General features: G+C 35.3%; 1 protein-coding gene and 1 pseudogene across 8 annotated transcripts in view; one reads left to right on the top strand and one right to left on the bottom strand.

The window, feature by feature from the left end:
- The window catches only part of AOPEP (aminopeptidase O (putative)), a 568,440-nt gene that overhangs the window by 73,037 nt on the left and 475,150 nt on the right, over window positions 1-20,253 (top strand). The window lies entirely within an intron of this gene.
- Window positions 4,588-4,965, bottom strand: LOC114051995 (annotated as a pseudogene).

The raw sequence follows: 20,253 nt of genomic DNA, 5'->3' as shown, positions 1-20,253 counted from the left end.
CCTCCTCGGGATGCCCGGGGCCGGGTCCCCGGGCTCCCCCCGCCCCAAACCTTCCCTCGCCAAGAGGCGCAGCTGGCCTTGCTTGGGCACGATTTCGTAACGTGATTTCCAAAGTGTATGGCCATCTGTTAGGATAAGTGACCCGAAGGGAGGCGGCGGAGCGGGTGGTGCAACAGGAGGCTTCCGGGGCCGGAGTTCAAATGCCGCCTTTAATTCCTTGGGACCTTGGGCGAGTTGCCAAGCCTTCCTGGGCCTCAGTTTCTTCCTCTGTGAAATGAGGGGGATGGGCTAGATAGACTCCAGCTAGATTAGATCCCGTGCATTTCTAGATTTGTTGCCTTATGACCTCTTTAGTTAAATCCTGCTTTCATACCAAGTTAAATGGGGACACGCTCAATAATTAGGCACTCCCCTCCTCCTCTCTTCCCCCCCCCCCGTCTGCTCCCCCTTTCTCACTCGGAGCCGCCTCAGTTTACCTCCCCCACAGCCACACGGCTTGCATCCTCCCTCCCTGGGCTGCCTTCTCCATCAGTCCCTCCCCCCCTCCCCAGCATCCCTTCCCTCATCCCCACCTTCCCCTTTAAGCTTGTCCTTCATCCTGACACCCCGACCCCCCAGCCTGCCTCCCAAGCCCCCTGCGTCCGCCTGAGATAGCAATGCCTTTAACAGGTAATGCCGTGTTGCCACCCTTTCTGGCCATGTACTTTGTCTTATTGACGATAGGCCTTATTGAAGACCGTAGGTTTGGGATGTTCCTGGAAGGATTTCAGTCAGTGGCAAGCTTCTGTTGGTTTTTGTGCTTTGGAAATCTCAGCTTTAAATAGTAGCATAATATTATGGTTGAAAAGTAGCAATTTCTGTTGTATGAGTACATGAGGTACTTGGGATCAAGATCAAATGCTGAGGTGCTTCAAGCAGCAATTGTAATTTTTAATTAAAATTAAAAATTTTATTGGATTGTTGTGTCAGTGGAAGCTGTAGCAACTAATTCCTTTTCCAGTGGCTTTAGCCTTCCTGTCATTGGTCCCTGCCCCCCCACCCCCCAAAAGAGCCCTACAGACATAGTAGATTCATGGCAGAGGCTATGGAGACCAGCACTACTCATTTTACAAGTGAGAAACTGAGGCTCTGAGAGGTTAAATGACTTGCCTAGGGAGACATAACTAGTAAGTGTCAAGAGGTGTGTTGAACCAAGGTGCTCTGACTCCAAGTCTTGTACTTTATCCACTATGCCATTTAACTGCCTCTTAAAGGGAGACATTTCTCTTGATATAGTTTGTAAATATAAGTTGTGTTCAAATATTAAAGAATCTTTATGTTACAGTGGAAAACACTTTGGCTCTGGAGACAGAAGACTTGGGTTCAAACGCTGCCTGTGATACTATTTGGAGTAACCTTGGGCAAGTCATCCTCCCTGGGCTTCAGTTTCCTTATCCATAAAATAGGGTATTTGGACCAGATGACCTCTGAAGTCCTGAGCCAAACGGCCTCCACCAAAGTTCTGATTGGATACCTCATAAACCGAATTCTTTTAAGTTATATCATTGGAGTCCAACCTCTGGCAAGTCCTACTAGGTAGAAAGGCTTACAATGTGGTGGATATTGGACAATTGGACAACAGTATATTTGTTATCTAAAGATTAGTCTATCTAAGTTGATATAGGCTTGTCTACGGTGTAGTCATAAAATGATCAGTATTTTGCCATATCTGCTCTCAGAGACTACTGTTTGCATAGAAGGGTTGAGCTCTGCATAGGTGGAGGGAACACTTAATACTGATGAAATTACAGATCTTTGACATGTGGTCCATAATAAACTAATAAATAATCCAGAAACTTCATATTTAGGGTAGGACTTTGGAAATGAGATCATCAGCATGTTATATTACTGGAAAAGGAGGTGGGCTGATCATGTAGTGAAAACAATGGGTAACTGATGTAGAGCCTCCATAATCTACTGGTATTCGTGTAATATCAGGAAATGGAGAGGAAAGCTGCCAGCATGTTAGGTAGATTCCCTTTGGAGGTTTTATGGGAAAATGGTAACCACATAAGATCTATGATCCGTCAAAATATAGAGTATTTCTCATAGTTCTTGGAGTACTGGACATTTATATCTAATATTAATATTGAACAGTATAATTTTAAGAAACCTTTAAAAACAGGGGAACATTTATAAATTATTAATATTTAGTCCTGGCAATAGTACAGAGAAAAGATAGAATAAAATTAGAAAAAAAAGACCCACTATTTTTATTACAATTTCCATTTATCATAATCACACATCAAATACTGAAGTGGTATTCTAAAAGGAATTTTTATTTCACCTCTTAATTATATCTTATATTAGTTAATACTTGCTTACCATAGTTTGCCAACTGTCGATTATTACTAGTATAGAAATGTCATTATTTTTCTAAGAGCATTAGACAGTGAACTCCTGTTTACATAGATTCCAAGCAATTGGAAAGTTCAGGTGATTGAATTTTTGTCTCCTATATTCAATTTTAATGGGAGGAAGAAACCTAACAAGTACATTTGCACCTCAGCTGTCTTTAAATTTTTGAGAATCAGACACTGGTTAATTGAATTTTTTTCATAGCTGTGTATTCACCCTTTAGATGTGAAAACTCAAAAAATTTTTTTTAAACCGTTGAGTACAGAAACTTTAAAAAAATGAATTATATACTTCTCTGCTTCCTTAGATAGTACACTGAACATAGTTTGATCTTTTTTTGATGACTAGGAGTCATTATTAGGAACATTAGTTTTAATACTGTCTTCGATTATGATTACCTATTATTTAGTTGCATGAAGGCTTCTTGCCCTCTGCCAAATAACCCTAGTATTTAGATTATTATGTGTTTTCTGTATCTCTGTTATCAAACCATTGTCTGCTCTTTCCAGCTACTCTGCTCACCTCTAGGAACCACTCTTCAGCTTTCTAATTCATTGCTATTAATCTGCTATGGATTTGGAAACCAAGTACTGTAGTCAGAGTTGTAGAATTGTATCTAAGTATAGACTGGTAGGAACTAATTAAGTGCCTGAGGAATGATTAGAGGCAGTGTGGTATATTGGAATGACCACCAGACTTGAAGTTAGAGAATTGGAGCTAGGACTGCATCCTAGCTTTGTTACTTATTAACAGTAATTTCGGAGACATTTTACTTCTCTTTGAGCCTATTTTCCTCATTTGCAAAGTGAGGAATTTAGATTAGTCTAAATTCTCTTCCAACTATAGGTCCTATAATGTTTATTAGCTTTAGTTCTTAGACTTTGTAACAAGATTTGGTTTCTCAGAGCCCATTTTTTCTTTTCTCCTGTTTTGAAAACAAGCTAGAATCTATCTTGATCCTGGTATGTATATCACAGATTCTGTACAGATTCAATTCTGCCTTTTACAGCTTTTTAACCAACAGTACTGTGCAGTGATAAGACATCTGAAGCAGCTCATGGCTATTTGAAGTGTTTTCTGAGTCATCAAAGATTAAATTATGTTCAGAAGAATTTTGGTGTAAAATGTTTCACTATATTCTCACTTTTTGAAAAATTTTTAATTTGTGTATGGCACAGTATATCAAATATACTAATCCTTAGTTTGCTAGTATATTTAATTTGATAGAACATCCTGTTCCTCAGCCATTTTGGATAATAGATTTTATCATAGCAAAACTTTAAGGGATCTCATTTTCATTGTATGCGTCTTAATTTAAGATATAAGAACCCCTTTTTAATGTCAAAAATGTTGGCAGATTCCCACAGAATAGCAGTTTTATTAGTATCTATTGATTGAGAAAATAACAGAAAAAGCTACTGTGATTTCAGTAACAACTTTGATGGAATTTGTTATTAATCTAGTGCTATATAATTTAAAATAAGTATGTATGAGATATGTTAATCTACAGGATTGTGGGACCCTTTGAAATACTTCTTTGGCCTCTCCAAAAGTCAGTGATTAGAAATTACTGAAATAAATTTTACTATGGGAGATGTATGGAATGACCCTCAGAAATATACATTAACAAATACAAAAATTATTGAATTTTTATGATTACTTAGAATTTGGGTATTTTATTGAAATAAATGAAATCTAAGTAAGGCCTAGAGAATAACTAGTGGTCTACAAATATGAAATTATATGTTTATACATGAGGTATACATGCATAGTACATAACATGTAGTACTATCTTTAGCTGTCTTTTTCTCAGCTATGGTTGATAAGAAAACATTTTATGTGTATCAGTGTCATATTTTAAAGATAGCAAAAATGCATGCACCATCACACATAGTATGGCTATGGCCATACATTAAGGACCAGTGAATCATCTATAGACATACATAGTTATTGCATTGTAAGAGCCTATAAGAAATTGTACATATCAACAAGATGAAATTATATTTCCTATCAAATTTAAAGGCATATGCATATGTTAAGTTTTATTTTCATTTTTTTTGTAAGACAATGCTATATTGTAATTATGGAATCCCAGAAAATGAGAACTAGAAAGGATCTTAGTGATCATCTAGTCTAACCTCCTCATTTTTTTTTTTGAGATTTTATAACTTTATTTAAATGAAGTTCAATTTAGTTTTCATCCACATTGACTGTCTGTAAACTTTTGAAAGTGGTGACAGGCACGTAAGTAACCAACGTATACAGCTTGTTTGGTGAATCTTCATCCTCATTGCATTTCCTAGACAAACGCACTTGGATACGGTATGGGACATTCCTTGTTCCTTTGGCCCAAACAGCTCTGTTGAGTCTGGTGTCAGTGCCTACATCTGGAGTTCCCATTTCTTTCATGACAAATTTTCGGATTTCCTTTAGAGCCTGAGGAGCTCACTTTTTGAAGCCTACTCCATGAATCCTCTTGTGAATGTTGATGGTATACTCTCTGGTGACCACCTCATTGATGGCAGCACATCCCTTCTTTTTCTCTCTACCTTTCTTTGTGGGAACCATCCTGCCTGGGACCAGGTTGGAAAGGAAGTTTTGTTTTTTTTTTAAATAAACATAATGACAATTTTATTTATTTTATTTACTTTATTTTTGGGTGAGGCATTCGGGGTTAAGTGACTTGCCCGAGGTCACACAGCTAGTACGTATCGGTCGTATTTGAACTCAGGTTCTCCTGACTCTAGGGCCTGTGCCACCTAGCTGCCCTTAACCTCTTCATTTAACAGATAGAGAAATGAAGGCCCAAATTCACATAGCAGTTAAGTAGCAAGCAAGTGCTTGAACCCAGGTATCCTGATTGATAGTTGAGTATTTTCTCTGTCACACCAAGTTGTCTCCTAAAATGACTTCACTGTTATTTATTTCTGTCTTTAGATTCATAACTGGAGATTTCATCGTCTGAAGATGTAAAATGAAATACATATTTCATTTACTCTGGCATTTGAATATAATGGTATTGATGTATTTGTTAAAATTTTATTCAGGATATATACCCTGCCCACTTCCTAAATGCATTTTAGGCAACTAGATATCGATATGAAAGTTGTCTTTAAATTAATAATCTGCACAACTCCTTTGAAGACCCCTGCCTTACTTCTTTGCATCTTTATTTTTCTGCACATTCTAAAGGACAGGATCTAAAAGTCTGAAAGAATGTTCTTGTAGTGTTTCATATGTGTTTGTGTGTGTATCTGTTGGCAAACTGATAGTAGACAGAGCTTAAAAAGTATTATAGTTTCATATTTTTTCCTTCCAACTCTGCCAGTATATTTGCATCATTTAAATTTACTTAAACCAACTCTAGCAACAACATAAAACATCTAAAATCTGTTTTTAGGTGCAGAGGATGTAATAATGTAAATTTACTTTTTAGGATTTTGAGGCTATGTACACTACCATTTATTAAGTACTTATTATGTGCCAGGCAGTGTGCTAATTGCCGAGTATACAAATACAAGCAAGACAATCTCTACCCTCAAAGAGGCTTATTTAGCTATAGCAGAGGAAAGATATTCATGGGTGACAGCATGCAAATTTTGCTGAATTAACCGTCTCTGTGTTGCCCACATGGTGGTCCTCTTGGGTGGTCCTCAGATCAAGAATCAGATAGGAGCTACTGTTCCTTGTGGCTCTTTGTAATTAGGGGACTAGGAAATAACTCAATGGCTTGATCCTTTAGTTGTTTGAGCCAATTAAGTATCAAAGACAGTATTAGTACCTTTCAAGGAAGGGAACTAGCCCAGTCCACATGAAAGAGGAATCTGGTAGATTTTCTTCCTACTACACCAGTCAATTCTAAGACTTAGTTGTGGGACACTGGTCATTCTTAATTGGCAGTGGGAAAGTCCTCACTTAAATGTTACACTCCAATGAAATAACAAATCTGGACAAAAACAAAACTAAAACATTCTACTACTTAGAAATTTTCACAATTTTTAATCGATTGTAATTATATTCTTAAATAATTTTGTTTCTTCTGTAGTAATTAACTTCTCTAATATTATTTAGCTTTAGTTCATTTTAAAATTTCTTTGACACTTATAGTAGTGAAGTTTAGGTATTGAAATTGATTGAACACTGAAATTGATACAATTTTGCAGAAGTGTAATCATACCATTTTGTCCAGTTTGGTAGCATTAATGTTTTCATTTGCATAAAGTACCAGATATGTCTGGAGGTAGAAACTATTTAAGTACTTTCTGGTGGTAGGTAATACATTATATTTACAAAATATTTCATTAAAGGAGCTTTAGGTTTTTTATACTTATTAGCTTGATACATTTCAACAAGTATTTATTAAGTACTTACTATATGCAAGGTACTGTGATAGGTATTGGAAATAGAAAAATAAAAAACCAGACATTCTAGCCACCAACTAGTAGATACAAAGTAATTTCAAGGGGTGAGAGAGAGCACAAAGAATTAGTGGATTGGGAAAGGCCTCAGATAGAGCCTCGAGTGCCAGAATTTGAAAGGTGGAAAGGATTTGAACAGCCATCTAGTCCTGTCCATACACAACAGAAATCCCCACTGTAACAAACTCAGATATCCTCTGTAGCTTTTGACAATGTGGATCAACCTCTCCATGGATTCTCTCCATTCCTACCGAGAAGTTGTCAATTTTCTCCTTGAAGCCCTCCAAAACACCCCATTCTGCTTTTGGACACTTAGGAGGTTTTTCCTGACATCAAACCCAAATCTGCCTTTTTGTAACTTCCTATTGTACCTGGTTCTGCCCTTTGAAGACAAATAGAACAGTTCTAATCCCTCCACGTGACAAATATCAAGTACTTGAAGACAGCTAGCATTGTCTCCCTTGAGCCTTCTCTTCTCCATGCCCAGTCCTTTAACTTATTTTCATATGAAATGGACTCAAAGCCCTTCACCATACTGATTGCCCTCCTTTGGACACTCTTCTACTTATCAGAGTCCTCCCTAAATTGAGACCAAAGGTGGACACAGTACTCCAGATAATGTCAAACAATGGTAGAGTACAGTGGGACTCTTGCCTCCTTATTCCAGGATGCTATGCTTCTCTTAGTGCAGCCCAATGGCACTAGCTTTTGGCTGCCACATCACACTGGTATCTCATGTTGAGTTTGCAGTCCAAAGAATCATCTTCATAGAGATGAGTATTGTACCCATGGAAATTATTATTATTTTTTTTAGGCAATTGGGGATAAGTGACTTGCTCAGGGTCACACAGCTAGTAAGTGTCAAGTGTTTGATTTGAGGTCGCATTTGAACTCGGGTCCTTCTGACTTCAGGGCTGGTGCTCTATAGACTGCGCCACCTAGTTGCCCCTCCCATGGAAATTCTTGAGAGCACTAAAAGAAAGATTATATATAGGGAGAACTAAGAAAGCAGAGCCACAAAGTCTAAGAGAATAGAGGGAATCTAAGAGTAGGATGTGATCAACATTGTCAAAAGCTACAAAGAATTGATGAGTTAGGTCTTGTTTCTGCTACTTAGTGCATGAATGATCTTGGGCATGTCTAATTGGTGCAATGGATGGTGCAGTTTGTAACCTGACCTGCGTCAGGCAGACCCAAGTTCAAATCTGGGCTCAGACACTTAGGAGCTCTGTGACCCTGAGCAAGTTATTTAACCTCTGTCTCCCTCAAGATTCTACATTTCTTAAATGGGGAGGGCAATAATAATACCTACCTCCCAGGGATTTTTTGAAGATAAAATGAGATATTTGTAAAGCACTTTACAAACCTTAAAGTACAATATGAATGCCAGTTATTACTACTATTATTAGTTATTATTACTGCTCCGTGCCCCCGTTTCCTCATTAATAAAATGAGGGGTTGGACTAGGTAATCTGCAAGGTTCTTTCCAGTTACATGATTTTATGAATCAGATCATTATACAGTGCTACCCAAAGTTTGTACATTTCTTTTGCACTTGTGAGGACTTTCAATGACTTTTTTTTTTTTTACTTGATGTAAAAAAATGTCAGGTGTTCATATGAGTACATTTTATAGGCTACTGACTTTGGTATGAAAGATTCTTATGTACTCTTAAACTAAATTGCAAGGATTTTTTTTTCTCCTCCCTTCATACTTTATTTTACTTTTAACTCTTTTCTATTTTGTTCCAGATTTCCTCTTTGTTTGAAGAAAAGTTTGGGGAGTCCCCTGTTATCTCAGTTGTACCAAGGGAAGATTGACAACAAAATGATTTTGGGGGTAAAAATACATTAAACTAAACAGAGAAACTAGTGGAAGCAGGGAAAGGGAAAGGGGATGTTTAAGAATGATAGAGTTGGGGAAAGAATAGTGACAGGCAAAACAAAATTCAAGAGAAATAAAGAATAAGAACCAGAGATCAGGATTTGAGCTCAGATCTTCTACATAAATAATTGCCCAAAAAAGAAAATATTTAATGCACATTTTAAACTGCTTACTTTAACACAATACAAAAATAATTGTAAAGGGCATTTAAATAAAGGATTAAAACTGAAATGGAGACTGAATCATTTAATTTTCAAAAATATATGGGACCAGGTATAAATAATGTAAATAATTTAATCAAAATAATTAGCAACTGATTCAAAACTTTTATCAAAACTTTTTAGTGTAGCCATAGTATCCCTGAAGAAGAAATTTATGTGTTGTAAGTATTTTCATCAACAAGAAAGAAAAGGAATAGAGTGATGAATTGGTCATACACCTAAAAAAAAAAAACTAGAAAAGTAAGTGAAATAAATCAAAATAAATAAAAAAGTTGAACAGAAAAACCCCCCACAAAAACTAGTCAACTGATCCATAAAACATAGAACTGGGATAAAAAAAATAATAAGACATTTAAACTTTTAGCCAGTCTGCTAAAAAGAGAAGGAAATCAAATTGCTAATAACAAAATTGAAAAAAGGCAAACTCGAAACTAATGAAGGGTAAATTAAGGAAATTATTATAGACTATTATCCAATTATGTGTCAATATAACAATTTAGATAAATGCATAAATATATGCAAAAATATAAAATTCAGATTAACAGAAAAATCAGGGAAATTAAATGACCTAGGCTCAGAAAAGGAAATAGATTTACAAATAAATTCCATCAAAAGTTCAAAGAACAGTTAAATCCAATAGTATATAAATTGTTTACAAAAATAGGGAAAGAAACAATTCTATCAAACTCCATTTATGATTCATATATGATCCTGATACTTAAACCAGGTAGAGGTAAATTGGAGAAAAAAAATTAGAGATGACTATCTCCAAAACTTCTTGCTGCAAAAATAATGAATAAAATATCATCAAAGAGTCTATAGCAACACTAAAAAGATTTTGACTTAGTTGGATTTATACCAGGAATTACATTGTAATTTCAATATTAGGAAATGTGTAGACTATATTATAATCCCAAACAACAAAATTCATACTGTTGTATCAATAGATGCAGGAAAAGCTTTTGACATTATACCTGTTATGTTAAAACATTAAAAGTGTCTTTTACTCAAAATGGGTCTTTAATCAAAATGATAAATAGTATTGATCCAAAACCAAGAGTTTGCATTTTCTATAGTGGAGAATGCTAGAGGCCTTTTTAGCAACATAAGGAGTAAGATAAGGATGTTCCTTGTAACTCTTTGTAAAACAGGGCAGACTGTTCTCTTCAGAGAATTTGGATATCTTTTTCACCCAAAGGGGAAGATACTCAGAGAACATAAAGGCCAGTTCTCAAGATTTAATCCCCTTTTTCCTTAAAGGGAAGAAGAAAGCTAGAGGAAGATGATGCCTCTGAAATTAAAGAAGGGTTTTTATTAAGCAAGGAAGGAAAGAAAAAAAAAAAAACCATGTTCAAGGGAACTATCCAGCCTGTGCTGACCAGAACACGAAGTAATGGCTGGGGAGAGTTTATATACTTTTTTTTTTGGTGAGGCAATTGGGATTAGGTGACTTGCCCAGGGTCACTTAGGTAGTAAGTGTCAAGTGTTTGGTCTGAGGCCGGATTTGAACTCAGGTCCTCCTGACTCCAGGGCTGGTACTCTAGCCACCGTGCCACCTAGCTGCCCCAAGTTTATATGCTTTTTAAACAAAGGAAAGTAAGGAATTTGGGGGAAAGGTGGGCTTAGAAAGGAATAAGTCAGTAAGTCCCATCCCCAAGGGCAGGAGAGGAGTGAGGAATTCCAGATGTCAGAGCTGTGGCACTTTGATACACAAATTAGAAGGCGGTCTTGGTAATAAGTAGTCCTTAGTTCAAGGCTTGCGCACAGACAGGGATGTCTCCAAAAAATAGATGTGTCCGAGAGCCCCTTAACCAACAGTTAGGAGAGTCTTTGAAGATAAGGATATCTCTTGAAGGTCCATAAATCACCAAATGGCTCAGGGTCTGTTTCAAAGCTGGTAAAGTCTTAACTGGTTTCAGAGTTGCTGATTTTTTGCATGTCCAGTTGGGTTTACTCTCAGTCACTGCAAAGGATTGTTGATATGTCCAACCACTCTGTGTCTTAGTTAATACAGACAGTCATTATACAGTTCTTCTCAGTTACCCGGATAATGGGGGGAGCTTAAGCAAGTCAAGGTAATTAGTATACTTATTTACAGGTGTACTCATACACTATTATTATTTGATATAGTTCTAAAAATGATGACTAGGTACAGGTAATGATGAAACATGTTTTATTTTTGCTTTTTTGGATGAAGTGGTAGTTTACCTGGAGTATTTTAGAGATTGCACCAAAAATTCATTGAAACTGTTACTTCATTAAAAGTAGGATAGAAAATAAACCCCCCAAATTTATCAGCTTATCTGTGTATTTACAACAAATCTCAGCAAGAGAAGAACAATTCCATTCAAAGTAACTACTAAATGTGTAAAATATCTGAAAGTGCTCCCAAGACATGCACACAGGAGTTATATGAATAGTAATACAAAATACTCTATAGAATGAAGGAAAGAGGAAAATTACCTGCACATGGTTGGGTTTTACTAACATGCTAAAATGCCAATACTGCTACATAAATTAATTTAAACATTCTGTGTCAATACCAATAAAATTTACAAAGGGTTATTTTATGGAACTAAACAAATAATTTTAAAAATCTGTCTAGAGGAAGAAAGGGTCAAATATTTCAAGGCAAATGATGGAAGAAATTGGGACCTAACAGGATCAGATCTCAAAACATACTGCAAAGCAGTGATCTTTAAAACTCTTTGGTACTGGCTAAAAATATAAAAGATCATTAGTACAACAAATTAGGTACTTAAGACCTAGAAGCAACCAAACATAGTAGCATTATGTTCAGCAAACATAAAGATTCCAATTACTCAGACAGAACTTACTGTGAAAACCGATGTGCAATCTGGCAGAAAATAAATGTAGACCAAGACCTTGCAACCATATCACCATAAACTCCACATGGATACATAACCTAGATGTTAAATATCATAAACATAAACCAGAAGAGGATCAGAGAAGAAGATGTCTTTTACAGTTACGGAGAGGGGTAGAATTCTTGATCAGGCAGTGAATAGAAAAGGTCACTGGAGATAAAGTGAATAATTTTGACAACATAAAATTGAAAAGTTTTCATACAATTAGAATCAACGTGGTTAGATTTAGCAGGAATAGAGTTAACTGGAAAAACACATTTATCTGATATTAAAAGTCTGATATCCAAGATAAATAGGTAATAGATAAAACTATATAAAGCCATAGCGATTCTTTGCTAGTTGATAAATTGTTAAAGGATGTCAACAGGTAGTTTTCAAAAGAAAGAGAGTCGTGTGTGTGTGTGTGTGGCTTCATATTACTAAGAAGAGAAATGTAAGCTAAAGCAACTTTTAAGATTGAACAAGGTGACAAAAAAGGAACATAGTAATTATTGTAGTGGCTATAGGAAGAATGACACTGTGGGTGAAATTGTGAACTGGTCTAACCATTCTGGAAAACAATTTTATAACTTGAAAAAAGTTACTAAACTGAGAAGGAAAGGGCATGTATGCACGAGACTATGTCAGCTCTTTTTCTTGTGATAAGGAACTGGAAACAAGCTGGGTGCTCATCATTTGAGAAACAACTAAGTACATTTTAAAACATTCTATTAATTTTGTGCCTTTTGACGGTTTTTGTCAAGTATTTGGTTGAACTATGATTTTACTTGGACCTAATCTTTTTTCCCCCCAGCTCTTTACGGTTCATGTCACTTTCTTTTGAATATTCCTGCTGACTTTTAACCTGATCGTTACGTATTTTAAAAAGTTGTCTTTAAGAAAAACCACCACAACAACAACAAATTGGAAAGTAATGGCAAGTATTTCTTAAGGTCCTGACTTATTTTGATATTAATGTTCAGCAGCTTAGAGAAAGAATGCATTACAGCTCCCCAGAGTTATGTAGACAGACATTCGTTTCTGTAGATAGAATGCAGATGAAAAAGCATTAATAAAGATATTTTACCAAGGAATTGTACTTTAAAGAATTGGCAATATTATTTTTCCAGCAGATGCTCTTGCAGTGACAGATGGAAGTGTTTTGTTGAGATGGAAAAATCAGGATTGACCAATCTGAAAGCACATATACTACTGAAATCAAGCCAAAGACTCTACAGTGCTCATTTTTAAGCAGATAGATGTTAAGAACTGCTACTATTGTGTAGCTAAATATCTTTTATGTAGAACTTGATAGAAAGTATTTTTAAGGTATTTCAGACTCTGGAAGTACTATGTTTACAGTTAATATTGTTGAAGTTTTTGTTTTTAAAGCAACAAAGGAAAAATAGGAGTGATTTTAAGTATAACATCCTAATTTTGATACTGCTCCCTGCGTGGTAGCATTTAAGCACTCTGTGGCATAAATGCTACACATAAAATGTTCTGTTACTTTCTTCTGTTTTCATAACATGATTGTTCTTGTTCAGTCTTTTTTTAGTCATGTCCGACTCTTCATGACCTCATTTGGGGTTTTCTTGGCAAAGATACTGGAGTAGTTTGCCATTTCCTTCTCCAGCTCATTTTACAGATAAGGAAGCTGAGGCTAATAGGTTGATGTGATTTGCACAGGGTCACACAGCTATTAAGTGTCTGAGGCTGGATTTGGACTCAGGAAGATGCGTCTTCTTGACTCCAGACCTGATACTCTGTCCACTGAACCATCTAGCTACCACCTAAATTCATTTCTAGTCTTAGGTTGCTTCATGACAATATATATCTCAGTCTTAGGTAATATATGAAAATGATAAATATAGACTATAAACTTACATAAAACTTTTTTAAAATTAATTTTAAAAGTGTCATATCTTCAGTCGAGGAAGTTGAACAGTTTTTAATATTTTTATTCCTTTTTTCCTTTTGGTATAAATAAAAGCTTAAACTATGCATTTTTCCTTCTTTATTTTATATTTATTTCTTCCCTTTCTTTTCTATCCTTTTGTGTCTATTCTGTGCTCTCCTATTTTGGGGATAAATTTATTACATTGTTCTTCCTTGTGCCTACGAGAGGAAAGCTACTGAGTTACATAGGTGATAGGATGTGAAGGACTAAGAAGCGAACATGATATAGGGCAAGGTACCACTTGAAACAAAACATTTCCCATAGTTTTAAAAAGATAATACATGAAACTTGTTCTTTAACTATACAATGTGATATACTCTCCATAAAATCAAGCAGTAGTACATTTAAATGGAATTATATAGAATTATACAATCTGCTTGCCTTCTCCTTTAATCTTACTTCCCTTGTGATGTTTAGCTAACTAAAGTGACATTTGTTTTTACATTTATTATTCATTGAAGCACTTCTTAAACATTTCATCTTTATTCATGATTGAAAAACTACCCTGTAACTTTTTAATAAATGTAACCCCTTATTTGTCAATTATTATATCTTAATTATACTAAGTAAAAATTAAAATGTTAATTTTTTTCTAAATTTTTAATTATTTCTCCTCTAAATAACATTCTTTCCAAAATTATGTTCATGTAGAATTATATATTTTGATAATTATTAATGAAATGTAAATGGAAAACATAGAGGTTGTACTCATAGATATATTTGGCAATAGTTCTGAAAGCAAACATTAAGTCTGATCATTTTTTGACATACTTTATTATCTTACAAGAATAAGATTAACTTGGGCTTTTGTGCATTATATGAAATGTAAATATAAAATAATGTGACTGATTTTTTTTTAAGCTAACATATTAGAAATTATCCAGCTAAAAAATACAACCTTAGAATTCTGAGGGGAAAGCATGCTTCATTTAATTTCAATGATGCTTCTGGTGCTTAAAACATTATGTAAATCTTAAAAATGTTTTGAGGGTATTCCTACATATCTTTGAGATTGGACTTGGATTTTCAAAATAGCCGTCTGCTGACTATAATAGGAACTCAAGTTTAGTAACATGTACATTTAGGACTGCAAAGTGTGACTACAAAATAATGAGATTTGTTTTCTAGTAGTCTCGAAGTTATTCCCAAAAGAGGAAATACAGAAATGTTTTTAGCAGTGGCAGTCACTGGAATAAACACATCTTCATTGTCACTACTTAAAACACTCATTTGGTTGTGTAAATTTTTGTATGTTTGTGATGGGGGTGGGAGGTGGGAAGAATATCATTACTTTATTCTTTCATCTCCCAAGTTTGATTTTTCATACCAGTTAATAATTTGTTGTATAATCTAAAATTGTATATTATGATTTCTAAAAGTAATTTGGTAGTGCCTTTGTCATTGTTCAGTTTACTCATTTCTGACTCTTTGTGACCCCATGGACCATACTGTCATGAGATTTTCTTGGTAAGGATACTGGAGTGGTTTGCCCTTTCCTTCTCCAGTGGATTAAGGCAAACAGAGGTTAAGTGACTTGCCCGGGGTCTCACAGTTAGTAAGTGTCAGAGGTCACATTTGAACTCAGGGGTTCCAGACTCCAGGTCTAGTGCTTTATCCACTAAGCCACCTACCAGACTCCTAGTAGTGTCTTGGATAAAAATAAATGATTTAACATTTGTTCATAGTCAGGATCCTATCCAACCATGAACAGTTAAAAGTTGTGGGATATCTTTGTGGTTGAACTCTAAGTAGTTTTGAGATATCTTTGCACAAAAGATTAATCTTATCTGTAAAGAAAGTCCTAAAGATTAAAAAAAAAAATCTTTTTGATTGTTGATTACCATGGTGGAAGTAACAGCAATTTCTTAAATGTGATATTTGGAAAGTTTTTTAAAATACTTTTTAAATTAAACTAAATTGATCAAATAAAATATCTATTTGAAAGATAACTTTTGACCTTCTAAGTTTTTGAAATACAACATTGAGTCAAGAGAAACTAAATAATACATCCTGGCTTTAAGAAACAGTTTTCCAATTTGATCTTTGTAATTTTTTTGCATAAACATATGCAGAATTAAAATTCTGTACAATTACGTAGCTTTATTGGAATAAAACATATTCAAAATGAGCACAAATTATCTGTGCCATAGAAACTTATTTTAAAGGGGGTAGAAGAAGATTGTGTCAGTTAGATAGACAATCACAGAATTGATTTCAATTTGTCCTTCATCTATATTTAAAAACTTGTTCTCAAATGTGGTTTGAATATGTCTCATTGCTTATTTTCCCCCCAATTTCTAAAACTACACATTTCAACATAAAAGCACTTACAATGAATACAGAACTATATGGGAAAGATCTGGAAATAATTTGTTCAAAATCTATACTGTTAACTTCTGATTGAGTTTTGGCAATTTTTTATATATAATGGAATATCATCTGATATATGGGACAATAATATAAAAGAAACTAGGGATTTTAAGGGACAGGTTAGGAGAAAGTGACATCTAAACATGGGAATAGGCACAGAGATGGAAGATGGAATGCTAAACACGGGGAACAGCAAGAACTAAAGTTCAGTTAGTCTGTAGCCTAGGTGAAAGTTGAGTCATGTATGTATGAAAAACTTTGAAAGGTAAATGCCAAATAGAAGAGTGTGTATTTGATCCTACAGGTAAAATGGGGACGTCAACTTATTGAATGGGGAGTGACATGTTCAGATCTGTGGTTAAGGCATATTACTTTGGTAGCTATGGATAAGCTAAGGATACATTGGAGGAAAGTTAAGGCAGGGAGACCATTTAGGAGGTTATTGTAGTAGTCCAGATGAGAGTTTATGAGAGCCAGAAAGAGGGTGGTGGTCTTGTGAATGGAAATAAGGGAACAAATGTAGGAGATATGAAGGTAGAATTGAGAAGACTTGGTTACTGATTGGCTGTGTGGGGTGAGGGAGAGTGTGGCATTGAGGATCATTCCCAGGTTGTGAACCTGGGTGCCTGGAATAAATGGTAGTGCCTTCGACAAGAAATTTGGTAAGAAGGATGGGTTTCTGGAGGAAGAATGAATTCTGTTTTAGACTTGTTGAGTTGAGATGCCTGCAGGACATTGAGTTTGAAATGTCTAGTAAATAGTGTTTGGGACTGGTGGTCAGGACAAAGGCTGGTATTGTATATATTGCATATGTGTGTGCTGTATATGTATATACATTAAACATAACATATATATACACATATGAAAATTCAGAGAATAGAGAGTATGCAAGAAGAGAGGGTGGGTAACAATGTCAAATGCTACAGATAGTCTAGAAGAATGAGGATTGAGAAAAGCCTATCTGAATAGGCAAATAAATCATTGATAACTTTTGTGAGAACAATTTTAGTTGAGTAATGAGATTAAAAGACAGATTTCATGGGATTAAGAAGTAAATGAGAGGAGAAGTAGAGGCAGTGAGTAGAAATGACTTTGTGTGTGTGTGTGTGTGTGTGTGTAAACTTGATATGGAATAGCCTTTATTTTACCATAGAAACTGCAGTGCAAAAAGTTTATAGGAGTCCACTAATAGACACAGAAACATAAAATACTGAAATAACCCATTAAACTGACCTGCAGTTAACCACACTTTGGAGGCTAACAAACGTTCCCACTCTTTTTTTATAAGTTTTATGTTTCGATGAACAAAAATCTGTTTTTTTCCTTTTCCATCCCTTACCCCTTTGAGGAAATGGAAAAAAAAATAAAAAAAAATTCCTTGTAATAAATGTGCATAATCAAACAAAACAAATTCCCTCATTGGTCATGTTCTAAATACACACACACACACACACACACACACACACACACACACACACACACACAGTATTCTGTACTCTGAATCCATTACCACACTGTCAAGAGATGGTTGCTTTCTTTATCATTGGTCCTTTGGAATCATGGATAGTCTTTGTACCTTTTTGATACAAAGTCCATTTCTTATAGCACAATAGTATTCTGTTACATTTACATACCATGATTTGTTAACCATTCTCCATTTGATTAACACCCCCTTAATTTTTCAGTTTTTTGGCAGTACAAAATGTGCTGCGGTAAATATTTTTGTACATATAGAATTTCTGTATCTTTCTTTCATCTGTTTTGGTCATGAACCTAGCAGTGGCATAGTTGAGTCAAAGGGCATACATTGTTTAGTAACTTGAGCAGGGGATGCCTTCTACAATGTATAAGATAAATGGTCATCCAATTTCTGCTTGAATAACTTTGGTGATGGGGACCCCACTAACTCTGGATCAAGGCCATTCTATTTCTTGACAATTCTAAGTGTTAAAATTCTAGGTAGACCAATTCTAGTCCTTGTCCACCTGATAGGCCTTCAGATACATGAAGATAACTGTCATGAATATCATAAGTCTCCTCCTTTTCAGATCAGATATCACAAATTTCTTGGTCCTTCTATAAGGAGATGGTAAAAATGTTGAATAGGAAAGGCTCAAGGACTCTTCTCCAAGTTGAAATAATTCAGTGAAACTTTGAATTTATCCATTAGTTATTCCCACTAATGGTCAAATTGCAAATTATTTGTATCTTTTTATTCTGAGTGACTTTTGTCTGTGTCCTACCATAGGTGGACCTTCCTTCATGTCTTCCTTTAAAGACCTTCCTCTATGTCTTTTACTATTCTGTAGGCACCAGAGAAACACACAGGTGTTTAGTGGTGGCTTAGTGGATAGAGTGCTGGGCCTGCAGTCCATAAGATCTGAGTTTAAATCTGGTCTCAGAAACTTACTGTGACCCTGGGCAAGTCACTTAACCCTGTTTGCCTCAGTTTCCTCATCTGTAAAATGAGCTGGAGAAGGAAATGGCAAACCACTCCAGTATCTTTGCCAAGAAAACCCCAAAATGGGGTCACGAAGAGTTAGACACGACTGAAAAATGACTGAACAACAACAACCAGAGAAACAGTAATGCTATCCATTATCTGTCATTCTTGCCACAAGAATATCTATCTTCTTTTTATGTCATGCATCTATCATGTATGTATACCTCCTGGATGTTATTTTTAATAACACTTCCTGTGCACAAGTAACTATTGTTAATATATTGCACCCTTATTATGCCTGCCATATACCTCATCATTTCTCTTTAATTCAAAATTTTTCATAACTCACAGTCTCTGGAGATTATGGTATTCCATGATTTGCAGCCATATATCATCATTAGAAGAATGTATTAAAGGTATTTTTTTTCCCTAAGGAGCAGTTAAGGATATTGAAATCACAACAGTTTCCTTGAAAACAATCCAGTTTCTTTTCTTTGTCTTGTTTCATTCTTGGCCAAGCTCATTTCACACCTATATTTTCTATCCATAACCTCACAGAGTTGTTGGGGAGAATCAATTAGATAATTATTTATTAAGTGTTTAGCCTTGGTCTTTCCCCCCTGCCCTGTTATCTGGTCTGAAATATTTGCACTGATGGACCAACTCAATGGATTTTTCTATCCAATTGCATATGACAGACTGAAAATTAGGTATTCTTCATCCACTTGTATTTTCTTTTATTAATTGTTAGCCTGATTGTGGATCTCATCTAGGAGATTCTGTAGTATCACTGTGCTTAATGCAGTAAGCACAATGTCACTTGTAAACAGGAGCAACTGGGGGACTACGCTATTATAGGCATAGAAACAGCTTACTGGCTGCGGCCTTTGAGACAATATTTTGATTTACTCAAATGCTTTTAAAAAATAACAACGTGTAGGGTATTGTATTCTCTGTACCAGTTTTTTGATTGCTTAGATGTAAGACTTACAAAACCTTCTAATTTCTTTCTCATATTTTCATTATGGAAATGAGAAAGAGCTCTAGAAGAGCAATGCTCCTTACCATTGTCCAGGGGAGCAGTGCCTGTGGCAACATTGCCTTTTTTTGGGGGTAGTAATACCATACATTATTTTTTCCAATTTTCTATATTCCAGAGTCTCTCATATCTTGACAGCTGATTCTTTACCACCCTCAAAATTGTTTCACACACAGCATGGATCTTTTCTTCATGTGCTTAGTCTGACTCAGCTGTTCTTCCTGTTCTTATCTTTAGAGCCATTTTTAATTATTCATATAGTATTTTGAGGTCTGAAGTGGTCAAGTCCAAATGTCATAGTTATGCTGTAATTGATGAAGAAGATAATTTGTTGCACAAATGCTGAAAAATCTGTTCTATTTTTTGCCTGTTTGCTGTCTTCTGTTTGCTTTTATGTGTAAATAACCTTGGATTGATCTGTTCTGATTGGGTCTCATGATATACTTTCTGCAAGCTTGCTTTTTTATGAAGTGATGCTGATTACAATTTTCTACCACTCTCCTAGTGAGGTTTTCCAGATATTGTAGTTTAAATTGGTATTGCCCTTGGCTGCAATGTCTTTGCTTGGCAAAGCAATCAAGTATTTGCTCTCTGAGGCTATTTCTGGGCTTTTTGGTTTTCTTATGGTGATTATTTTACATTGATTAAGTTTTG

This window comes from Vombatus ursinus, unplaced genomic scaffold (assembly GCF_900497805.2).
Source record: "Vombatus ursinus unplaced genomic scaffold, bare-nosed wombat genome assembly UNPS02014807.1, whole genome shotgun sequence".
Classification (NCBI taxonomy): domain Eukaryota; kingdom Metazoa; phylum Chordata; class Mammalia; order Diprotodontia; family Vombatidae; genus Vombatus; species Vombatus ursinus.
The sequence above is the reverse complement of the archived record's forward strand: the minus strand, read 5'-3'. Positions and strand labels throughout refer to the sequence as shown.